We start from the raw sequence: 5762 nt of genomic DNA on the forward strand, positions 1-5762 counted from the left end.
ATGGCCATGTCTGAACTGGGGTGGCAAAGTGCGCTAAAGAACGGTGATGGATTAAACCCAGATCTGTTGACTGGGTGTGAGTGTTTGATTGGTTCAGATGCTCCATCCATCACCACCCCCTTTTGTACCACTTTTTTCGCCATAAGTTGGCAGGGTATGCTCAGACGTGAGTCCCTTGCTCACTTTGCCACTGGATTCAAGCAAGCCTGGCTGAAGATGGCTGAAATGCCAGAAACCGGTCTAAAACGCTTGTTTCTGGTCCAGGGGAGGCTTGCTTGGCAGTTCGGGCTGGACTGTTCCCATGAGGCACAGGGTCAGACTGATTTGCATATGGCCATGTCTGACCTGAGGTGGCAGAGTGGGCTAAAGAACGGTGATGGATTAAACCCAGATCTGTTGACTGGGTGTGAGTGTTTGAGTGGTTCTGATGCTCTGTCCATCACCACCCCCTTTTGTACCGCTTTGTTCACCATAAGTTGGCAGGGTATGCTCAGGCGTGAGTTCCTTGCTCACTTTGCCACTAGATTCAAGCAAGCCTGGATGAAGACGGCTGAAATGCCAGAAACCGGTCATGGGAAGCTTGTTTCCGGTCCAGGGGAGGCATGGCTAGGCAGTTCGGGCTGGACTGTTCCCATGAGGCACAGGGTCAGACTGATTTGCATATGGCCATGTCTGAACTGGGGTGGCAGAGTGGGCTAAAGAACGGTAATGGATTAAACCCAGATCTGGTGACTGGGTGTGAGTGTTTGATTGGTTCAGATGCTCCATCCACCAACACCCCCTTTTGTACCACTTTGTTCGCCATAAGTTGGCAAGGTATGCACAGACGTGAGTCCCTTGCTCACTTTCCCACTGGATTTAAGCAAGCCTGGATGAAGACGGCTGAAATACCAGAAACCGGTCATAGGAAGCTTGTTTCCGGTCCAGGGGAGGCATGGCTTGGCAGTTCGGCTGGACTGTTCCCATGAGGCACAGGGTCAGACTGATTTGCATATGGCCATATCTGAACTGGGGTGGCAGAGTGGGCTACAGAATGGTGATGGATTAAACCCAGATCTGTTGACTGGATGTGAGTGCTTGATTGGTTCAGATGCTCCGTCCATCACCACCCCCTTTTGTACCGCTTTGTTCGCCATAAGTTGGCAGGGTATGCTCAGACGTGAGTCCCTTGCTCACTTTGCCACTGGATTCAAGCAAGCCTGGCTGAAGACGGCTGAAATGCCTGAAACCGGTCCTAGGAAGCTTGTTTCCGGTCTAGGGAAGGCATGGCTTGGCAGTTTGGGCTGGACTGTTCCCATGAGGCACAGGGTCAGACTGATTTGCATATGGCCATGTCTGAACTGGGGTGGCAAAGTGCGCTAAAGAACGGTGATGGATTAAACCCAGATCTGTTGACTGGGTGTGAGTGTTTGATTGGTTCAGATGCTCCATCCATCACCACCCCCTTTTGTACCGCTTTGTTCGCCATAAGTTGGCAGGGTATGCTCAGACGTGAGTCCCTTGCTCACTTTGCCACTGGATTCAAGCAAGCCTGGCTGAAGATGGCTGAAATGCCAGAAACCGGTCTAGAACGCTTGTTTCTGGTCCAGGGGAGGCTTGCTTGGCAGTTCGGGCTGGACTGTTCCCATGAGGCACAGGGTCAGACGGATTTGCATATGGCCATGTCAGAACTGAGGTGGCAGAGTGGGCTAAAGAATGGTGATGGATTAAACCCAGATCTGTTGACTGGGTGTGAGTGTTTGAGTGGTTCTGATGCTTCGTCCATCACCACCCCCTTTTGTACCGCTTTGTTCACCATAAGTTGGCAGGGTATGCTCAGGCGTGAGTTCCTTGCTCACTTTGCCACTAGATTCAAGCAAGCCTGGCTGAAGACGGCTGAAATGCCAGAAACTGGTCCTAGGAAGCTTGTTTCCGGTCCAGGGAAGGCATGGCTTGGCAGTTCGGGCTGGACTGTTCCCATGAGGCACAGGCTCAGACTGATTTGCATATGGCAATGTCTGAACTGGGGTGGCAGAGTGGGCTAAAGAACAGTGATGGATTAAACCCAGATCTGCTGACTGGGTGTGAATGTTTGATTGGTTGAGATGCTCCGTCCATCACCACCCCCTTTTGCACCGCTTTGTTCGCCATAAGTTCCTTATAAATCTTGAACTGATCACTCCTGCGCTAGCGCTCTGGGTGACAACCTCGCATTGTATTGCTGCAAGTGTTTTTTAAACAACGTTCTGGTTATTTTAAAAATATTGCTGTTGTTGCTAAATGCTAATTGTGCGCTGACTCCCCGGTCCACCGCAGCGATTTAGGCTGTTTGTTGTGGAGGGAGAATAGAGCGCTCCTACTTCCTGGTGGTGCCAATGCTCGGCCGCCATCTTATTCGGTTGACGCTCCAGTCTTCCTCGAGCCCTGACTACAAAGGCTCCTAGCTCTGACTCGTCGAGTCAATCTTGATCTGATCACTCCTGCGCTAGCGCTCTGGGTGACAACATCGCATTGTATTGCTGCAAGTGTTTTTTAAACTACGATCTGGTTATTTTTAAAATATTGCTGTTGTTGCTAAATGCTAATTGTGCGCTGACTCCCCGGTCCACCGCAGCGATTTAGGCTGTTTGTTGTGGAGGGAGAACAGAGCGCTCCTACTTCCTGGTGGTGCCAATACTCGGCGGCCATCTTATTCGGTTGACGCTCCAGTCTTCCTCGAGCCCTGACTACAAAGGCTCCTATCTCTGACTCGTCGAGTCAATCTTGAACTGATCACTCCTGCGCTAGCGCTCTGGGTGACAACATCGCATTGTATTGCTGCAAGTGTATTTTAAACTACGTTCTGGTTATTTTAAAAATATTGCTGTTGTTGCTAAATGCTAATTGTGTGCTGACTCCCCGGTCCACCTCAGCGATTTAGGCTGTTTGTTGTGGAGGGACAACAGAGCGCTCCTACTTCCTCGTGGTGCCAATACTCGGCGGCCAACTTATTTGGTTGACGCTCCAGTCTTCCTCGAGCCCTGACTACAAAGGCTGCTAGCTCTGACTCGTCGAGTCAATCTTGAACTGATCACTCCTGCGCTAGCGCTCTGGGTGACAACATCGCATTGTATTGCTGCAAGTGTTTTTTAAACTACGTTCTGGTTATTTTAAAAATATTGCTGTTGTTGCAAAATGCTAATTGTGCGCTGACTTCCCGGTCCACCGCAGCGATTTAGGCTGTTTGTTGTGGAGGGAGAACAGAGCGCTCCTACTTCCTGGTGGTGCCAATACTCGGCGGCCATCTTATTCGGTTGACGCTCCAGTCTTCCTCGAGCCCTGACTACAAAGGCTCCTAGCTCTGACTCGTCGAGTCAATCTTGAACTGATCACTCCTGCGCTAGCGCTCTGGGTGACAACATCGCATTGTATTGCTGCAAGTGTTTTTTAAACTACGTTCTGGTTATTTTAAAATATTGCTGTTGTTGCTAAATGCTAATTGTGCGCTGACTCCCCGGTCCACCGCAGCGATTTAGGCTGTTTGTTGTGGAGGGAGAACAGAGCGCTCCTACTTCCTGGTGGTGCCAATACTCGGCGGCCATCTTATTCAATTGACTCTCCAGTCTTCCTCGAGCACAATCTATATAAGACTTTGTTTCTTCGCGCAGCGGCACGCGCAGCGGGAGCGCCGTAGACGCGCAGAAGAGGCGCCTAATAGAAGCCAATCTGCGCCAGTCCGCGTCCAGTCGCGCCCAGACCCCAGTCTCGGCCCGGCATTATGGTAGGAAATCGACTCATATATAGTTCCTCTTCCCTGCACGCATTAAGATCCACCGCCAACCCGTTATGTTTACACTCGGTCCTCCCCATAAACACTAAGGCCCGTTGTAAAACATGTAATTGGGGTTTGTCTACTCCAACCACAGGGAAACACCCCCCAATTTATAATTGGAGGATGTTCCTTCTTAATTGTCGATCGTTGCCGAAACATTGCGCTGAACTGGCCATGCTGATAGAGGAGCTCAGCCCTGACGTCCTCTTTTTAACAGAGACGTGGCTCCAGCTGCAAACTAATCCTGCTATGGTATGGGCCACCCCTCAGGGCTACACTCTAAAGCGACTGGATCGCAAGATAGGCAGACGCGGAGGGCTGGCCATCATTAATAGAGACAACTATAGATGTTGTGTCACTCCCTCCACCACGTCAGTCTGTGAGAGCCTACACTTCACTCTCGAATTTACCCCCACCACTACCTTCTCAGGCATTTTAGTTTATCGACCGCCTGGTACCCCTAGCCACTTTGTCACAAATATGACGGATGTAGCTGCTAACTTAGTGCTCACCTCGGCAAATTTTACTTTGTTGGGTGACTTGAATTTGCATCTGGACGATCCACTTGATTCAGCAGCCAACAGTCTTCGACTGAGTCTCCAAGCCATTGATCTGCTCCAGAAAGGCTTCCTCTCGACACATACTAAGGGGCATCTTCTAGATCATATCTACAGTAATCTGGACAGCCTAAAGGTCGAGCCACCTATACCACTGCCTTGGACCGACCATTACCTAATACCTTTTATATGGTCCACGAGTGCCCCCCCCCCCATCCTACATAACCATAGGAAATACTGGGGGAGGAAATGGGTACGCTCCCCTTGTCCAAATGGAAATCGGCTCTTGCCAAACACATTCCTCCGAAGGTGACCAACCCCAATACAGCCACTGTTAATTTTGACAATTGGATTCTTAACTCTCTTGATCAAGTTCTCCCGAAGGAATCTCTGCATCTGATAAAAAGGTCTAAAGTAGCCCCCTGGTACTCCCCTGCCTTGAGAATTATGAAACAATCCTGTCGCAAATTGGAGAGAGTTTGTAGACAAGAACAGTCACAATCTAAGAAAGCAGAGTATAGAGCCACAATTAAGCTATACAAAAATGAATTGAAATCTGCACAAGCCCAATTTTATGAATCTAAAATCAACCTAGCTGCAAACTCCCCCAAAGAAAATTTTAAAATTGCCAAGTCACTGATTTCCCCCTCCCCCGAACGTCTGTCATCTGACGACGCCCAAGCCCGATGTAATAGTTTAGCCACCTTTTTTTCCCAGAAGATCGAGGCCATCTACTCCTCCTTTGCCACTGGTAGAAATGACTCGGAGAATACCGCTGTTACAAGTTCTGACCTTTTGGGTCCCTGTTCTCTTGACGAGTTCCCTCTTGTGGACACCGTCTTATTAGACAGAATGATCCCTAAAATCACCTCGGGATCTCCCAATGACCCAGCACCCCCGCATGCCCTCACCAAAGTCATTGATGCCATTCGCCCGGTCATTCTAGATGTCCTCAACTCCTCCATCACCTACAGCTCTGTTCCAGCTCCGTGGAAATGTGCGATGGTTAGAGCCCTTTTGAAAAAGCCCACCCTGGATCAAAACAACTTGGCCAACTTTCGCCCGATTTCCCTGCTTCCCTGGATGAGCAAGTTGCTTGAGAGGCACATTAATAACATCTTAGTAGATTATTTAGAATCTAACAATATGCTATGTGCCTCTCAGACGGGATTCCGTCCTCAGCATGGAACCGAGACAGCTCTGCTGGCAGTGACGGAAGAAACTAGATCTGTGCTGGACCAGGGAGGGAAAGCAGCCATCATATTATTAGACCTCAGCGCCGTGTTCGACACGGTTAACCATGCCGCTCTATTACATCGTCTGAAAGGCATGGGCGTGTCGGGCGCGGCCCTGGCATGGCTGACTTCCTCCCTGGATGAGCGCTTCTTCCAGGTGTTTGAGGGCGAGGTAACCTC

This window comes from Lissotriton helveticus, chromosome 3_2 (assembly GCF_964261635.1).
Source record: "Lissotriton helveticus chromosome 3_2, aLisHel1.1, whole genome shotgun sequence".
NCBI classification, from domain to species: Eukaryota; Metazoa; Chordata; class Amphibia; order Caudata; family Salamandridae; genus Lissotriton; species Lissotriton helveticus.